Source organism: Anabrus simplex, chromosome 1 (assembly GCF_040414725.1).
Source record: "Anabrus simplex isolate iqAnaSimp1 chromosome 1, ASM4041472v1, whole genome shotgun sequence".
Taxonomy (NCBI): domain Eukaryota; kingdom Metazoa; phylum Arthropoda; class Insecta; order Orthoptera; family Tettigoniidae; genus Anabrus; species Anabrus simplex.
In genome coordinates, this window is record NC_090265.1 from 760704847 (window position 1) to 760725514 (window position 20668).

Here is a 20668-nt window from a genome sequence, read left to right on the forward strand (position 1 = left end):
ATAAAAAACGAATATATTATTGCACTGCCACCAGACCAGAGGCTCTTTATTTAGCGAAATAACTTGTTATGAAGAAGAAAGGACTGACAGAAAAATTGAAAATTAAAGAAAGAAAGAAAGAAAGAAAGAAAGAAAGAAAGGAAGAAAGAAAGAAAGAAACATCTTAAGGAAAATACTTAGCCCAATTAAAGACAAAGATGAGTATAGACGTCGGCATAACCATGAGCTGTATATCATGTCTAGAAGGTCTCTGATGTCATCCGGAGAAGGAAAATTGTATTTTATGGCCACTTGCTAAAATGAAACCCAAAGAAGATCCAGCCAACTTGGTTCAAGGCGGTGGAATGGGACCTACAGGAGATGGAGACCACATACAGCAACGCAACCCAAGTGGGAGGAAACGAAAATACCACCAGCGTTTTCAAGAGAGGCCAAAGCTGAAGATCGGAAAGACGTGGACGGAGGAAGAAAAGATCAACACCATCAACGAATGAAAGAGCACTGTGCAAATATCAAAGCCCAGAGAAGATAGCGGAAATAACGTGGTCCTTAGTAGGCCTTTACGAATAATAATAATAATAATAATAATAATAATAATAATAATAATAATAATAATAATAATAATAATACCCGTGTGGGGATTTACCGGTTACCTCCAACGGGCGCGTCCCATTGGAATTGGGGAAGCTCGCTGGCTCTGCCGCCAGCAGAGTCAGAGGGTAGTAGGGAAATAAAATACCACCGTGAAAAAAACTGTTCCCTGGCCAGGGTTACGGCGAAGACTGGTAAATGACCAGAAACCAGAAAACATCTTGAGGCAACCTCTAGGGCTAACAACCCTAATTGTAAAAGGATGGGTACCCGTCCAAAGCAAAGTCAAGTCAAATAGCATGACGGGACAACATTTCAAGAAACATACCCCAGGGGGTAAATCTTCGGATAAATCCCTCGTCGTGAACGCCACGGCGCACGAGTCTCGTTCGGATTCTGGGGGAGACTCGACATCATGCAAGAGACGAGCCGGAGCGTCTAGGTGTACCCCGAATAGCCAAAAACTCAGGCCAAAATCTAAAACCTTTCTAGCAACTTTCAACATAAATTCACCTACACAAACTGGCAAGCTGAAAACCCTCACCAAAGCTCTTCACGAAAATCAGATATCCATAATGGCCCTACAGGAAACAAGGTACCCAGATGAAGAGATTTTTGAATCCGAAGGCTACCGATTTTTCAAGAGCAAAGCGCAAAGAGGAATCTTCAATGGAGCTGTGATGCTTGGAACCGCGTTTGCTGTTAGAACCAAAATCCTTAAATCGGTTGCAAATTTCGAACCTGTGAATGACAGATTGTCTATACTCACAATTAAATGCGCGAACAAAACCTACGCCATAGTTAACGCACATGCTCCTACAAACGATAAGAACAAGTCTGATCCAGACGAAGTTGATAATTTCTGGGACCTACTGGATGAAAAATTAAACAAAATCCCCAAACACCATGTCAAGCTTCTTTTGGGTGACTTCAATGCCCAACTAGGTCGTGAACAGAAGTACAAGAAAGTTATAGGAAATTACCCTGCTCACAAAAGAACCAATCCCAATGGCAAAAGACTGGTGTCCATTTGCGAAAATCACAACCTGCAGGTCATGTCGACCCACTTTCGCCATTTACCCAGAAAGCAAATGACTTGGCGTTCTCCCGTCCAAGCTCTCGGAGAGTTCCAAATTGATCATGTTGCAATCTCCAGGAGAAACAGCCCTGAGATTATGAATGTCAAGGTAAAGAAAGGCATCAATGTGGCCTCAGATCATTATATGTCTCTTCTCAAATTCAAACCAATTCCCGCAAACACAAGGAAGACAACCAAACAGATCACACGCTTCGACAATGATAAACTTCGGCAAAGGGTCGAGGAGTTCCAGGAGAAGGCTAGACCACATGACTGTGACTTTAACAACGCCAAAAGTCTCCTTGTTGAGGCCGCCAAAGACGTTGCAGAAATCAAGAGAAGCAAAAAACATGCCTGGTGGAATGGTACCTGCGAATCAGTCCTCCAAGAAAGACTCAATGCGTGGAAACAGTACTACTCTACGAAATCAGAAAATGATTGGGAAACCTACAAAACCCAACGTGCCCAAGCACCTAGGGTGTTCAGAACTGAGAAACGTAAATACGAAAAATCTCTCATTGAAAAGATAGAACAAAACTTTAGGAAGAATGAAAGCAGAGAGTACTACAGAGCCTTCAAACGCAAACTTACTGGCTATAAACCACCATCTCTATGCTTTGAGCGAAAGGACGGCTCACTGGCGACGTCATATGAAGAAAATTGCAGCATTCTGGCAGACTACTTCAAGAATTTACTTAATTGCTCTAAACCGCAAAGCCCCATTGAAACCAAGGAACCCTTACTCAGGTACCCAGATTCCAGACCACCCGACAGAGATGAAATCAAGCGCCACATTGCCCGTCTCAAAAATAACAAAGCGCCGGGGGAAGACTCAGTAGTAGCAGAACTATGGAAATATGCCCCAGAGGAATCACTTGATATCTTGCAAAAGCAAATAGAAGAAATTTGGAATAAGAAGACTCTACCCGAAGACTGGAAAATAGCTTTGATTCATCCATTACACAAAAAAGGCAGCATGAACAACATCAACAATTACAGAGGAATATTTGCTACCCGTGACTTACAAAATTCTATCACTTGCCATCTTGGAGCGTTTGGAAGCACAAGTCGAACATCAAATAGGTGAATACCAAGGAGGGTTCAAAAAAGGTCGCTCAACAGCTGAACAGATCCAAAGTCTCAAAACGATCATCAGATATTGTACACTAAGGTCCAAGCAGTATGTGTCTGTCTTTCTGGACTTTAAGAAAGCGCAAGACTCCATTGATCGGGAAGTCCTGCTAAACACTTTAAATGAATTTGGAGTTGATTTGAAACTGCTGGCATTAATTAGAGCCACCCTGACCGACACAAAATCCAAGGTGAAGTTCCACGGATGTCTCTCGCATTCCTTTGACATCAAAACAGGAGTCCGACAAGGTGATGGGCTATTCCCGATACTCTTCAACTGTGTTCTTGAAAAGATCATCAGAACCTGGCGGGTGAGATTACAGGAAACCAACTACAGTCCATTGAGAATAGGAACCAAATCCAAGGGGTTCGCAACAGACTGCTTAGCATTTGCCGATGATATTGCTGTTCTCCCAAACGACGTAGAAACCGCTAGAGCTCAAGTTGAAATTTTAAAGGAAATTGCCGAACGAGCTGGTTTGCAGATATCGTTTGAGAAAACAGAAGTAATGACTAACATCAAAGAGGCTCCACCAAAACTCCATACAAAATACGGGGACATCACCCGAGTAGACAAATTCAAATACCTGGGTGAGATCATCATGAAAAATGGACTGGACAAAGAAGCACCTCAGGAGCGAGTACGCAAACTGGAAATAGCCTACCAAACATCCCGCACAATCTACAACAAAAAATGCCTTTCCCAAAACACCAAGATACGTCACTATGAAACAGTTCTTAAGCCAGTAGTTCTATATGCAGCCGAAACCCTGTCTCTAAATGCCAACAAAGGACTCCTTGAAGAACTGGAGAAAAGAGAACGCAAAATTGTGAGAGGAATCAAGGGATCAAAGTACAGAAATGGAGTCCATCAAAAGAGATCCAACAAGGAAGTCTACAGCAAAATAAAATTAGCGACACAATCAGAAAAAGACGGGCACGATTTTACGGTCATCTAAAAAGAATGGACGGAAGAAAGTTAACTAAAGAAATCTTTCACTTTTTTCATTCAAACCCCAAAACCACAATTCCCTGGTTTAGAAATACCAAAGAAGACCTTCGAATGCTACATATCTCAGCTGAAGACGCCCTTAACAGAGATCTCTTCCGCAAGAAAATATTGCCGAACGGGCTAAACCGAGACGAGCAACAGAAGAGAAGACACGGTGCCCCTTGGACAGAGGAGCGTAAGCAGGCCCACTCACAAAGAATGAGGGAAATTTGGGCTCTAAAGAAGGCCAAGTTCAGTGTCAAATGCAACGATAATAATAATAATAATTGTACCGGGCGGTACACCTCTACACCGTTTATTTAAAAGTTGCGCCAGTTGAAATTCCTCTTCTGGTGGAAATCTGAACTTTATCTACTCTATTGATTTTCTAGTTTCTCAGAAGATGTCACCACTTGGAAAATTTTTGAGTTTGTGAACTGTGTCACTTTTGATGTGTTTTTGTTTCGCTCGAAGTAAGAAGTGTGAACTTTCTCTTCTAGAGGACACTACTGAAGAATTACAATAGTGCAACCTAGTGCGAAATCAAAGAACTATTTTGTTGGAGAAATTTTTATTTCAAGAGTTTGTTCTTTGTTAAATTTCTTTCTGTCATGGTTTAAGTTGGCTGTATACCCCTCTTTTTCCCCTTATTTTGGATCTAGCCAATCCCGAATTCTTTAATTAATTTTCCACCAATAATGTGTTTCTTCTTCCTCTATGTAGGGGTTTCTTTTCCCTAGCCAATAAAAACTTTGAGGGAGGGTGTTTTATTTCCCCTAACGCCTAGAATCTTCCGCGAGAGGATATAAACTGCTGATTTTGGGGTCTCCGGGCCACTTCTGTTCCATCTTTCAGTGTATTAAGTACATAGCAGGAGGCGGGAAGCGCCTCTTTCTTCTTCAGCCGTTCAACACCAGGTAATGGCCTATTAATAACTTCTTTTCTTGCTAGGTCGGCAGTTTAACACTCGCGGCGGGTTCGAAGCATTTCCATCATGTAACCTTTTCCTAAAATGTAATTACTCTTTTCATCTTTTTCTTGTAAGGCTACATATTGGGATAGAGAGTGCTAACCCTCTCGAGCTCCCACTCACATTTGTTTTGAGGTGAACTTATTTTCTCAAACTATTCTTCGTTTATGTAATGTAAAGTGTTCTTCTCTAAGTCACCTCTGTAGTATGGGATTAGCCCTTGCGTTAGCGGCCCAGAGCCAGATTAGGTTTTAAAAAAAACAAAGTGTATTAGGAGTGCAAGATCGCCTCCTCTCAAATTGTTATTTTAGAGGTCATGTAATCAACCTTCTTTTCATGTAATAGACCTCTGTAGGTTGGGTATTTTACCCCTGTGAATACGTCCTTAGAGGACAGCTTGAAGGTAGAGTTTGGTTTGGCCTTTGAGAGGCTTAAATTTTAAGAGCGGATCGCTCTTTTGAAAATGGAGTGTCATATGCCTCGTGGAGGCTTTTCTGTGTAATTCGGAGCCAGGGGCTCCTAGGGATGAATGGGGTTTTCTGCCCCTCTGTTAAAACTTGTGTTTGTGGTAAAACTGAGCTGATCGCAGAAGTCAGGGCGTGAAGCCCAAAACCTGTAAATATTGTATCTCCCCTTGTTTTGCTACATTGTACCTGCCATGTCTGTTATTGCTTTGTTTTTGAAAAGAAAATATAACCTAGTTAAATTTTAAATTACTTTTACATTAACTTTGATTCCGTAGTTTGAAACCCATTCACGCCCGCACCTTCTTACGCCTCTACCTACCGCTAAAACACGGTAACAAGTGGTAGCAGAGCGTGGTTGAATGGGTCTCAATTTAGCCCCTTTTTACGGCTAAACATTGCTTTGATTCGAACTCTAACAATTGTCTCAGTTGCTGGAATTTTTTGAGTTTTTCAAAATTGTTCTGTCATCATGCCCGGCCCTCGCGATGTTCTCCTCCTTAACTATTTGCGCAAAGAGGAGTTGATATACGAGTTAACTATCAGAAATGTGCAATCTGGAGGCACGGTTGCAATCGACACCAACAAGCTTAGAGAGTCCCTTGATTTGCCCATTTCCATCCCCAATTTGGGAGAGAAAGAAATTGATGACTCTCTTTCCACGATCGTCGAGAATATTACTGGGCTAGCATCTGTAGTCAGCTTTTTTGATGAAAACGATCCGTCTCCTAATCAAATTAAGCGTGTGCAAGGCAGGCTGTATCACTTTGCAAATAGAGTTAATGATCTGTTGTCTCTAAAGGTGAATGACGTTCAGAGGAAGGACGCTAATACGCTCCTTGAAACTATTTCTGAATTGTCTAATAAGGTCACTCAATTGCTAACCGGCGAAGTTCCTCCCAAAACTGATCAACCCGCCACAGTGAACGTAGGTAGTGATGAAGAGCCTCCTCAGGGAGAAGTCAATAGGATAACCGTTGCTGCTCAAACTATCTCTGCCCCATCGAACAACGAATCTGAACGCCGTGCGTCATTGGGTAACATCCGCTCTGAATTAACTTCTTTGCCATTGAAACCTTTAACGACTATGTCACCTGGGTTCAGTAGCTTGCCTCATCCATTGGCAATGTTGCTTAGAGGTATCTCTAAGTTTTCCGTCAACACCACCAGTGATGTAATTTCATTTTTAAGATTTCTAGTGGAATTTCAGGATCATGCTCTGGTTTTTTCTCTTTCGCCATGTCAAATTTTGCAGATTATCTATCCGTATGCTATTGGTATTCTCTCTGATAAAATCGTAAGAGCCATTGCCGAGCAATCATCTATTGAGGATTTCCATGCCCATTTGCTAGCTAACTTCATCCCGGCTAGGGCCAGGTCCTCCCTGATTCAGAAGTACTATTACCGTGTACAGCGCTTGGATGAAAACTTGGCTGATTTCATTCAAGATATCAAATTCTACACTAGGGTGTTTGCTCTGCACTTTCCTGAAGATCAGATTGTGCAGGCTATTGTAGAAGGTATTTCGCCATCCTACAGGTCATATTTGTGTTTCGCGGCGTGTCCGCAAACCTTCTCTGAACTTGAAGCATTGGCCGTCTCAGCGGAAGGAGTTAGATACGCCGATTCTTTGCGTGTCGCGAAAGAACCCCCGCCTTCCTTTAGTAACACTCGGCCTCCACCTCGCCGACCAGTCAATCCCCGTAAATGTTATGCTTGCGGGTCGCCTGAACATCTGCGGAATAAGTGTCCTCTGATCAAGTCAAGTGGGACAAGGAATGGAGCAGGGTCATCACAAGGCTGTTTTAAGTGTGGGGCCTTCTCACATATCGCCAAGAATTGCCCAAACTCAAATAGCACCCCCTCCTGCTCAACTTCTGGTGCAAATTCCAGCTATTCCAATAATAAAAAGTGACTAGTGGCGTCGGCTGAGCCGACTAATCCATCTTCCCGAGACTTAGCCCCTAGTAAACAGGTTGTAAATGCAGAGAACGACCAGTCTTCAAATTTATCTTTTGAATGCCCTAAAGAGTGTCTTAGGATCGCGGCGGATACCCCCGCACCTGTTCCTTTTCTTAAGATTGAGTTAAATAATGAGCCTATAACAGCTCTCTTAGATTCAGGCAGTGTTTGTTCCATTATTTCGGCTGATTGGTATTCTAAATTGAAATCTGTTTGTAAACTCCCTGACTATGACTCATCTCCTGTTAAATATGTTTCGGCTAATTCATCTCCATTAGAAATTCTAGGTTCCTTACATGTCAAAATTCGGGTTTTTAAATTTACATGGAAGATCAAATTGTTTGTGGCCAAGCGTTTGTCTTGCCCCATCATATTGGGAGCGGACTTCATTTCTCACACTGGTCTTGTGCTCGATCTCCAGAGTAGGTCGTGCACATTCAAATTTGCGTCCAATTGTAGAATTCCCTTGTTAAAGTGTAATTCTGTATCATGTTCATCTATTTCGCCTACCCAGGATGAGAGGTTGTTAGACCTTAGACATCTACCTGAGGAGCAGGCTGATAGTATTCGGAAACTGTGTCAGTCGTTTCCCGAGGTGTTCTCTGATACTCTTGGTGTTACTGACCTTATTGAATACAAAATTGAGGTCACGGATTCAATTCCTGTCCGTTTTCCACCGTATAGGCTATCTCCACCTAAAATGAAGGCTCTGAAAGAAATCATCGATCAGATGTTGAAGGATGGTATTATTAGGCCCTCTAAGTCAGCGTATTCTTCGCCTATTTTTCTAGTCCCGAAACCCCAAGGAGGCTTCAGGCCTGTCATTGATTACAGGGCTCTCAATCGGAAGGTGGTGTTGCAATCTGTGCCCCTTCCCGACCTTCATTCTTGCTTTTCATGGTTTCGTAAGGCCAAGTTCTTCACCATCTTGGACTTGAATCAGGCCTATAATCAAATTCCCCTTGCCGAAGAGTCTAAACATCTTACAGCGTTTGCCACGGACTGGAATTTATATGAATACAACCGCGTGCCTTTCGGGCTCCCTACGGGAGCAGCTGTACTCACTAGGCTGTTAGATAGGGTCTTCTCCGACATCAAATTCGAGTACTTATATCACTACTTAGATGATGTCGTCGTATTTTCCGAAACCTTTGAAGAACATCTAGACCATTTGCGAGAAGTTCTCAATCGCCTTCGTAAGGCTGGGTTAACTGTTAAGTTGTCCAAGGTTGCCTTTGCTAAGCCCTCTATGTCATTCCTAGGGCATATTGTGTCACCTGATGGTGTAGCAGTCGATCATTCTAGAACACAGGCCATCCGTGATTTTATACCTCCCAAGGACATTAAAGGTATCGCCAGGTTCATTGGCATGGTGAATTTCTTCAGGAAGTTCATTCCTAATTTTGCTAATAGAGCGGCGCCCTTAAACCTTCTTCGTAGGAAAGGCATCAAATTCGAGTGGGGACCTTCTCAACAAGCCGCTTTTGAAGATCTGAAATTAGCTCTCTGTAATGCCCCTGTACTTGCTATGCCTGATTTCTCGAAGAAATTCATCGTCCAAACCGACGCATCGTCGTCAGCAGTGGCTGCAGTTCTTCTTCAAGAGACTGAACTAGGGAGGCGACCCATCGCCTATGCGTCTAGGACATTGTCAGCTCAAGAAGCAAAGTACTCCATATATGAGCTTGAAGGTTTGGCAGTCTTATTCGCCTTAGAAAAGTTCCGTCTCTATCTGGAACACGTCAAATTCGATCTGGAGACAGATAATCAAGCCTTAAGCTGGGTCTTAGGTAGGCCGCGTCGTACAGGTCGTATAGCCCGTTGGGCCATCCGTATTTCTGCCTTCCAATTCGATGTACGGCATATCAGAGGTACTGAAAATGTTGTTGCCGATGGACTCAGCCGTATGTTTCATAACGACGTAGAGACCCACGAACCGGTCGACAGTTCATCACCTTCCGAGTCCATACTATCTGGTGTTAATGCCATCTTAACAGATGCTCCCATGCTTTTTAGGGATATTGAGAAATACCAACGTGAAGATCCGACGCTGGCTCCGATAATGGAAACCCTTTCTTCTGGGGAACATGCTGTCCCTTATGTTCTAAGGAATGGTGTTCTATGTTGCCCTTCGAGGCATGATAAGTTGATGAAAGTTGTTGTTCCAGCGGTTCTTGTACCTATGATCTTCAAATACTATCATGAGACCCCATTGGGGAGGCATCTTGGAATCTTTAAAACTCGTGAAAAGATTCGTGAAATGTTCATATGGAAAGGTATGGACGGTGAATTTCGGGAACTTGTAAAAGCTTGTAAATCTTGTTTGATCAGTAAACCCATTCAGTTCATCTTTGTGTGTGTAGATGGTTTTACAAGATTTTCCTGGTTATTTCCGACTAAGCTGGCTACCGCTCAGTCCACCATTACTTGCCTAAATTCTATTTTTGCTTCTTTTGGTCCGTGCCAATACATTGTATCTGATAATGCTAAAGCTTTTACATCAAATCTGTTTCGTAAATTCTGTTTTGACTTGTCCATCTCTCATGTAACTACATCTGCTTATTACCCTCAACCATCTCTGGCTGAACGGGTTAACCGTAATCTCAGGTCCGCACTTATTGCCTATCATCATGAAGATCATTCTAGGTGGGACACGTCCCTGCATTGGTTAGCTTTTGCTTTGAATTCGGCGGTTCATGAATCTCACAAATTTACTCCAGCTTCTTTGATGTTTAAGTTCGTTCCCAACACGCCGCTCTCTAACCTCTGGTCTCTGAATGACATTCTGCCCGAGACAATAGATCCGGACAACATTAAAGATCTTTGGAAGAAGGCTAAAGCTAATCTTAAAGTATCTCATGAAAAGGTTAGGGAAAGGTATGATCGTGGACGGAGACCCACCACCTTGAAGGTAGGTGACCAGGTTATGGTCAAAAATTTTGTTCCCGCGGGCAAGCTTGCCCCCAGATTTCATGGGCCTTGTATCATTCTCGATTTTCTTACGCCGGTTACCTTATTGCTAAGTAATCCAGCCACCGAGAGGATATTTAGGGTTCACCTGTCCCAGGTGAAACCGGTGTAATTTCTGTGTTAACTTGCTTCATATTATTTTGAAAGGATATGAAGGTTATATTTTTTTTTGAGTTTCACTTTTAAGGCATTCTGCCCCTTCTATAGGATTTTGTTTCTTATGTAAGCATGTTTGTGAAACCTGCCCCGACCCATTAAACTGCCATCCTGTCTTTGCCACGGCCATTACCACGCTCCCGTCTCCTGCTCCACTCTACACAGTGGCTTAATGAATACCATGAATATCTGCACGCCGCTGGCCCCTCACTCTCTCTACAAGCCTGTACCCTCAAAGAAAATGATTGTCCAACACAATTCTGCCGCCTAGCTTTAATGTTTCAGCGCCCCCGCAGCCGCGCAGCGCCGTGCAGCGACTGGGGAGGGGGATGGGCCCCCTCCTCTCCAGCGAGGACGACATGTGCACGGCGAGCCGGAGCTCACCTCCCGGCCAAGGCTGATGTGCGGCGCACGACCTGCTACATGCCCGCAGCCTGTATCTGTTCACCGCGGGCGCGGCGTACTTCAACACCTCTGCTCCCCTCATAGTGCGGGCGAGCGGTATCTCAGGGTACTTGAGGGGTCCGAGCGGCCTCCGTTGGACGCAAGCTGCAACGGCCGGTCTGGCCATCCGACTCAATCTACATCAACTACATGGACAGTCACCATAAGTAATGATTACACTGGGGAATTCAACAACAATATTTGGTGGACATTGCAAAATTTTTCTTCACCTTTAAGTATTAAAAGTTTATCTTCAGAAATTCAAATTTTACAAACATAAAGACTTTCATTCTCCTGCAACAATAACATTTTGAAACTGAATTAAGAAATCTTGTAAATGCTTCTGCTATCTATCTTCGTATCAACATCATTACTTGGACTTTGTTTCAAACTGATTTCATGTGTCACCCCTGGAGGAACTTTTGGGGGGGGAGGTCTGTACCGGGCGGTACACCTCTACACCGTTTATTTAAAAGTTGCGCCAGTTGAAATTCCTCTTCTGGTGGAAATCTGAACTTTATCTACTCTATTGATTTTCTAGTTTCTCAGAAGATGTCACCACTTGGAAAATTTTTGAGTTTGTGAACTGTGTCACTTTTGATGTGTTTTTGTTTCGCTCGAAGTAAGAAGTGTGAACTTTCTCTTCTAGAGGACACTACTGAAGAATTACAATAGTGCAACCTAGTGCGAAATCAAAGAACTATTTTGTTGGAGAAATTTTTATTTCAAGAGTTTGTTCTGTGTTAAATTTCTTTCTGTCATGGTTTAAGTTGGCTGTATACCCCTCTTTTTCCCCTTATTTTGGATCTAGCCAATCCCGAATTCTTTAATTAATTTTCCACCAATAATGTGTTTCTTCTTCCTCTATGTAGGGGTTTCTTTTCCCTAGCCAATAAAAACTTTGAGGGAGGGTGTTTTATTTCCCCTAACGCCTAGAATCTTCCGCGAGAGGATATAAACTGCTGATTTTGGGGTCTCCGGGCCACTTCTGTTCCATCTTTCAGTGTATTAAGTACATAGCAGGAGGCGGGAAGCGCCTCTTTCTTCTTCAGCCGTTCAACACCAGGTAATGGCCTATTAATAACTTCTTTTCTTGCTAGGTCGGCAGTTTAACACTCGCGGCGGGTTCGAAGCATTTCCATCATGTAACCTTTTCCTAAAATGTAATTACTCTTTTCATCTTTTTCTTGTAAGGCTACATATTGGGATAGAGAGTGCTAACCCTCTCGAGCTCCCACTCACATTTGTTTTGAGGTGAACTTATTTTCTCAAACTATTCTTCGTTTATGTAATGTAAAGTGTTCTTCTCTAAGTCACCTCTGTAGTATGGGATTAGCCCTTGCGTTAGCGGCCCAGAGCCAGATTAGGTTTTAAAAAAAACAAAGTGTATTAGGAGTGCAAGATCGCCTCCTCTCAAATTGTTATTTTAGAGGTCATGTAATCAACCTTCTTTTCATGTAATAGACCTCTGTAGGTTGGGTATTTTACCCCTGTGAATACGTCCTTAGTGGACAGCTTGAAGGTAGAGTTTGGTTTGGCCTTTGAGAGGCTTAAATTTTAAGAGCGGATCGCTCTTTTGAAAATGGAGTGTCATATGCCTCGTGGAGGCTTTTCTGTGTAATTCGGAGCCAGGGGCTCCTAGGGATGAATGGGGTTTTCTGCCCCTCTGTTAAAACTTGTGTTTGTGGTAAAACTGAGCTGATCGCAGAAGTCAGGGCGTGAAGCCCAAAACCTGTAAATATTGTATCTCCCCTTGTTTTGCTACATTGTACCCGCCATGTCTGTTATTGCTTTGTTTTTGAAAAGAAAATATAACCTAGTTAAATTTTAAATTACTTTTACATTAACTTTGATTCCGTAGTTTGAAACCCATTCACGCCCGCACCTTCTTACGCCTCTACCTACCGCTAAAACACGGTAACAATAATAATAATAATAATAATAATAATAATAATAATAATAATAATAATAATAATAATAATGGGTTGTTTTTTGAGTCATCAGTCCATAGACTGGTTTGATGCAGCCCTCCATGCCACCCTATCATGTGCTAGCCTTTTCATTTCTACGTAACTATTGCATCCTACATCTGCTCTAATCTGCTTGTCATATTCATACCTTGGTATATCCCTACCGTTCTTACCTCCTACACTTCCTTCAAAAACCAACTGAATGAGTCCTGGGTGTCTCAAGATGTGTCCTATCATTTTATCTCTCCTTGTCAAATTTAGCCAAAACGATCTCCTCTCTCCAATTCGATTCAGTATCTCTTCATTCGTGATTCGATCTATCCATCTCTCCTTCAGCATTCTTCTGTAACACCACATTTCAAAAGCTTCCATTCTCTTTCTTTCTGAGCTAGTTATCGTCCATGTTTCACTTCCAGACAATGCCACGCTTCACACGAAAGTCTTCAAAAACATCTTTCTAATTCCGATGTCAATGTTTGATGTGAGCAATTTTCTTTTCTTAAGAAAGCTCTTCCTTGCTTGTGCTAGTCTGCATTTTATGTCCTCCTTACTTCTGCCATCGTTAGTTATTTTACTACCCAAGTATCTACTTTCTTTAAGACTTCATTTCCTACTCTAATATTTCCTACATCGCCTGCCTTCGTTCGACTACACTCCATTACTTTTGTTTTGGACTTATTTATTTTCATCTTGTACTCCTTACCCAAGACTGCATCCATACCATTCAGCAACTTCTCGAGATCTTCTGCAGTCTCAGATAAAATAATATCATCGGAAAATCTCAAGGTTTTGATTTCCTCTCCTTGGACTGTGATTCCCTTTCCAAATTTCTCTTTGATTTCTTTTACTGCATGTTCTATGTAAACATTGAAAAGGAGAGGGGACGAACTGCAGCCTTGCCTCACTCCTTTCTGGATTGCTGCTTCTTTTTCAAAGCCGTCGATTCTTATCACTGCAGACTGATTTTTATACAGATTGTAGATGATTCTTCGTTCCCGGTATCTGATCCCTATCGTCTTCAGAATCATAAATAGATTGTTCCAATCAACATTATCGAATGCTTTTCTAGATCTACGAATGCCATGTACGTGGGCTTGTCCTTCTTGATTCGATCCTCTAAGATCAGACGTAAAGTCAGGATTGCTTCACGTGTTCCTACATTTCTTCTGAAGCCAAACTGATCTTCTCCCAACTCAGCTTCAACTTGTTCTTCCATTCTTCTATAAACAATCCGTGTTAAAATTTTGCAGGCATGAGATACTAAACTAATGGTGCGGTAGTTTTCACACCTGTCAGCACCGGCTTTCTTGGGAATAGGTATAACAACATTCTGCCGAAAATCGGATGGGACTTCTCCTGTCTCTTACATCTTGCACACTAAATGAAATAACCTTGCCATGCTGGTTTCTCTTAAGGCAGTCAGTAATTCAGAGTGAATGTCATCAATTCCAGGTGCCTTGTTCCTATTTAGGTCACTCACAGCTCTGTCAAACTCTGACCTCAAAATTGGGTCTCCCATTTCATCAGCATCAACAGCCTCTTCATGTTCCAGAACCATCTTTACCTTGATACAACTGTTGGAGATGTTCCTGCCATCTTTCCCTAGAAGTGGCTTTCCATCTGAGCTCTTAATATTCATACACCTAGATTTCCTTTCTCCAAAGGTTTCCTTGATTTTCCTGTATGCAGGATCTACCTTTCCCAGGACCATACAGCCTTCGACATCCTTGCACTTCTCCTTCAGCCATTCTTCCTTAGCTATCTTGCACTTTCTATCCACTTCATTCTTTAATCGCCTGTATTCTTTTCTGCCCTCTTCATTTCTAGCATTCTTGTACTTTCGTCGTTCATCAATCAGGTCTAGTATTTCCTGAGTTATCCACTGATTCTTAGTTGATCTTTTCTTCCTTCCTAACATTTCTTCAGCAGCTCTACTGACTTCATTTTTCATGACTCTCCACTCTTCTTCTATAGTGTTTCCTTCAGCCTTTTCATTTAGTCCTTGTGCAACATGTTCCTTGAAACAATCCCTCACACTCTTTTCTTTCAACTTGTCTAGATCCCATCTTTTTGCATTCTTTCCTTTCATCAATTTCTTCAACTTCAGATGGCATTTCATGACCAACAAGTTGTGGTCAGAGTCCACGTCTGCTCCTGGGAAAGTTTTGCAATCCAACACCTGGTTTCTGCCTAATCATAATGAAGTCTATTTGATACCTTCCAGTGTCTCCAGGTCTCGTCCACGTATACAGCCATCGTTTTGTTGTGTTTGAACCAAGTATTGGCAATGACTAAGTTATGATCAGTGCAGAATTCAACCAGCCGACTTCCTCTTTAGTTCCTTTGTCCCAATCCAAATTCTCCTACTGTACTACCTTCTTTTCCTTGGCCTACCACTGCATTTCAGTCTCCCATCACAATTAGATTCTCGTCACCTTTTACGTATTGTATTAAATCCTTTATCTCCTTATATATTCTTTCAATTTCTTCATCATCCGGTGAACTAGTAGGCATATAGACCTGCACTATTGTGGTGGGCATTGGTTTGGTGTCTATCTTGATGACAATAATTCTTTCACTATGCTGGTCGTAGTAGCTTACTCGCTGCCCTATTTTCTTATTCATTATTAAACCAACTCCTGCATTTCCCCGTTTGATTTTGTGTTGATAATTCGGTAGTCGCCTGACCAAAACTCTTGTTCTTCCTGCCAACGTACTTCACTTATACCAACTACATCTGCCTTTAGCCTATCCTTCTCTCTTTTCAGATTCTCTAACCTACGACAACGATTCAAACTTCTAACATTCCACGCTCCGACTCGCAGAATGTCAGTATCCATCTTCCTGATGATCGCCCCCTCTCGTGTAGTCCCCACCCGGAGATCCGAATGGGGGACTAGTTTACCTCCAGTACATCATTCATACAGAGAGAGAGCTGCATGTCCTCGGGAGGTAGTTACGGCTGTAGTTTCCCGTTGCTTTCAGCCATGTAGCAGTATCAACACAGCTAAGCCATGTTGAGTATTATTACAAGGCCGTATCAGTCAATCATCTAGCCTGCCGTCCTTGCAACTACCGAAAGGCTTCTACCCCCGTTTCGATGAACCATTCGTTAGTCTGGTCTCTCAACAGATACCCATCCGATATGGTTGCATGGTTGCACCTGCGGCTCGGCTATCTGCATCATTGGGACACGCAAGCCTCCCCACCGCGGCAAGCTCACATGGTTCGCAGAGGAATAATAATAATAATAATAATAATAATAATAATAATAATAATAATAATAATAATAATAATAATAATAATAATAATAATAATATTTGTTTTATTTATTCTGACACCAATATGTGTTGTCCAGAGGACACAAAATAGCTTACAGGTTATTTGAAAATTAATTGAATTGTTGATTTCGAAAACAAATATAAATGTACTGATGAATATGAACATTATATAATATTGAACCCTTTGGTCCATATTGAGGGATACCTACCTTTCTTACCTATCAGCAAAGTTCATGAGATCTGTCACTTGGGTCGTATGGGGTTCTTCGTCACTTGCTGAGGTAAAGGTAGGGTTCAGTAATTCTAATCCATCTACTTTGAATGAAAGGTCTATTTAAAATATTCCATTTTATTCAGGAAATTCTGAAGCATTCTGATATGTCTACGGTATTACTGAAATTACAAGTGTCCACTGTACACCACAATTGTTTTATTACATAGAAGGTTAGAACACTGATGAGCCTTTGACATGTCTGCCTGATGAGCATTCTTACTAGAAACCATTGTCTCATTTTTATTAAAGAAAGGAAAGTCTGGAAATCCTTAAATTCGGCTTCCATGTGAGACCACATGTACCATCATAGTGATTCGTTATGGTCCAGCCCTCGTAACACGAACTCTGGACTCTGGGTATAATTAAGGCAGTCCAATCGGTGTGTGCCACAGAGTGGTCGTACAACATGGACCCTTAATTGAATCGATGTGACCTGCGTCTATGTCATGGACCGACATCTAAACTTCTAAGTTACTTTAAAGTCATTGTGGATGATGACCGCATGGAAAATGATGCTACAGTGACATATGGCCCTAATCTAAGTCACTGAGGTTGATGACCCCCTGACCATCCAAGTTTCTAGGCTGAAGGCTAAACACAATTAAGTTACATCGGTTGATGACCAAAGTTTCCACTTTACTATCCCCAGCACATTCACTGCTCAATCAATCAAAGTTAAATAATTACAACAATAGCAATGCTCACAAACTTTGTGGCAGTAAAATCCATTTCCTTCGGATATGTCCCCTTAATCTTTACGTTACCATTTAAATATTCACCAGAAAACAAACTAAGATTTCCAGAATGCATATCCAAGTTATTCGCTTGATTAAAGTTATTTCAAAATGCGGTTTCACTGAATTAAATAATTAAATAAATTTAAATGATTTAATGAAATGTTAAAGAACAACAATTTCTATCTCCGCGGACTCTGGTTTCTTCACAAATTCCTATGCAGCCGTGATGTAATTTCAATCCTGTGATGTTTATCTGGCTGGGAAAGAATTGTTACATAATTCATGTCCAGTCATATATCGTGTCTCATGGTCTCACACTTTAAATCTAATCTAATCCTAGCCATTATTAACACTTGGACATCCTAATAATCTACGTACAAACCAAAAGCAACTCGCCATATAATTACGATGTCATATCTCGTCATAACATTTTTATAAAGTTTGCGCACCACCCACACACAAACAATCACCACTACCATCACTCTATATTTTGGACAACCCTGAATTTGGTTACTTTTGTTCATTATACTCGAAGTTCGTGGTTTCAAATGTTCATTACGTCCCCAATTAAACAAATTTACAGTATTCCACAACACTCAGGTTAATACCGGATGAAAATTTCAATAAATCCAACATTTAACGTTCTCCCCGGCCGAGAAATACAATCTCAGTTCCACGCGTGTCCCGTTATATCCCCACTGTGTGTGTTCCTCTATCAGCTGAGGCCTCTCGCCCCCAAGTTCGCTTGGCAGTTACACGAAACATCTGTCGTTCTACCTAACTGGCCTCTCTCTTTAAATCTTTAAACTCTGCCGACATAATTAAACAAATACGATATTCTAACCAACAAAATGCACAGATTATGCTTCAAGATGCCCACAATAAATATACGCGTCGCAAATTAATACCGCTATGGATTTCTATATATTTCTGTCCATTCCCAACATTATAAAATATTCCTCGGGTTTCCATGTCCCGGCTTCAATGACAGGTCTCATCCCTGATTCACAAATCTCATTTCGACTCACACGACAACTAACCACTGTTTCCATACTCGCAACAATCACCGACAAAGAACTGGAATAAAATCCTTACTAGAATTCATGACGACTAATACGCACAATGCATTAATAATGAACAACTTCGCATAAAAGGATATCGTATTTTTAATAACTTGATTTTTCACGAAAAAGGACTGAAACATTCTACTAGATCTTTTTATTGCCAGTCAGACACAGTTTTAAAATGGGCCTAGAAAAACGTTTCTCTCCGTGACCAAATTCAACACACTAGAGTCTCACCCGACAGCGCGCTTCCACTCGATTGAAAACGAGTAACCATGAATTTCTATATTCTTTACGTCCAAATTTCAGACAGAAAAAAATTTACGTCGAATGAACATCTTAATTTGACATCACAAAATATAGGCAGCAAACACACGGAAATGACAATCTACATTGGACGTGATATCACTTCGAAACCCGATTCAATAACTTTTTATAACATTATACGGCACTCGCAAGACTTCAAAAATTTATCCAAGTGGAAAATAAACAAATGACTCTTTTAGTCATATTCTAACATTTACAAAACTAATAGGGGTGACCTCTGCGTCGTATATCCCCATTCAAATACACATTTAGAGATCATGAAACAAGATATAACAGGTAGTAAGATGGAAAGTCACATACCTTATGTAGTCACACCAGTGTTCGTCATAGGGCTCACCCGCTACCCTGGCATTCTTATTTAGCCATTTTTACATTTCTGGCTTTACAGATTATTATATTTCTTCAAGTTTCCTGGAATAAAGCATAAAAAAGAAATGCCCTTCACTTTTTTCTTTAAGTGCACACGATGGACTGTAATTACTTCCACACACGAATTACTTTAATTATCACAGGAGAATTTATTCAGTACTCAGTACTCTTCGATTTGTGGGATACATGATCTCCTTTGATAGGCACTATATATTTTGACTTAGCTTGGGGCACGTCATATACACGCGCTTTGAAATAGTTCACAAAGCTGGTACAATTATTTCCACTCAAGAAACTATCTCCACATGGAGTCAAGACCCCAGCCACAATGGCTAAAATCTGCGGTTGAACTTAGTCTACTTTTGTTGTTTGATTTCATAGAGCAGCTCAACACTTTATCGTCCGCTTCGTACCATAAAATGCAGGAGAAGGAGACTTCGTCATGGCGTCCCTTCATATTTATAGCAGTTACCCCCTCTCTTCGGACATCTCCCTTTGCCGCCAAGAAAATTTCTATAAATTTTATGACTTAATTAAACTGTAATTACAAGAGTTTTGAAAGTGACTACATACTTGCTACATTTCTGGCGGTAGTGTTCATGGACATTAAAAATTTATACGTGTTCGATTTGTGGGATAAATGACCTCCTTTGATAGGCACTATATATTTTGACTTAGCTTGGGGCACGTCATATACACGCGCTTTGAAATAGTTCACAAAGCTGACTTAGGATTCTTCCGCCGTTGACACGTGCGACTGACGTCTCGTATCCCAGAGCGTGGGACCGAAGGTAATCACCCCCTCGTCACGTGTCAAATCCATGCCATCAAGAATCTAACTTCTAATTAAATTGTCAATTTATGCATAATGTTCTTAGGGCACAAAGGTCATGGGTTCAATATGTTTCCATACAAATGGTTCCACATTACTGCCATTGAGAATTTTATAATCGTTTTAACAATTTTTTCTTGAATATTTCTGCCCAGTATGTACGAATGCCGCCATTCGACAAAATATCTGGGGATGGTTTCTCTAGAACCCAGAGGTAGTTCTCTTCTCTCGCTGTAGGCTCTCTGGAAGAAGAGTATTGTTGGCGCATATATATCCTGATTTTCTTTATCCACGTCCTCTGGCTGGAAAACAGAGTGTTCCAACCTTATCGTAGGGTCAATAATTTCTGCTTTGCTTCGTCTCCAATTGATGGCAATTATATCAATACGACGGTTACTTCCACCTTTTGCTGCACAATGGACTTCTTCTGAACCTCCAGGCTTTTTTGTTTGAGTCCGCTAATAAAGATGTTATGGTGTTACGACGCTTAATGTAAAGTAACTCTCCCGGAGGGCAGCTCATGGGGTAGGGATAATGCCTGCAGTGGCCTGTGTTCGTAGAACGTCCAGGTAGAGTGTGCACTAGGGTGACCTTGCCGTCATTTTTAGCATAATAATAATAAACAATGATCGTTGCCGTGAAAGCGACATGGAGCAAAAACTGTAAGACATGTAACATCTGCATATTCAGTGGCGGTATCCGCAGACTAAAATAAAGGTAACGGAGCTCGATAGCTGCAGTCGCTTAAATGCGGCCAGTATCCAGTAATCCAGTAATCCAGTAGTGGGTTCGAGCCCCAATGTCGGCAGCCCTGAATATGGTTTTCCGCGGTTTCCCTTTTCACACCATGCAAATGCTGGGGCTGTACCTTAATTAAGACCTTTCCTATCCCATCGTCGCCATAAGCCATATCTGTGTCGGTGCGACGTAAAGCAAATAGCAAAAAATAAAATAAAGGTACGGTCAGTTTGTAAGATTGCCATGAACTATCAGCACCGGTGAACTACAGGCCGGTCAACAAACAACTGATACAAATATCGTGATTTATTTATTTATT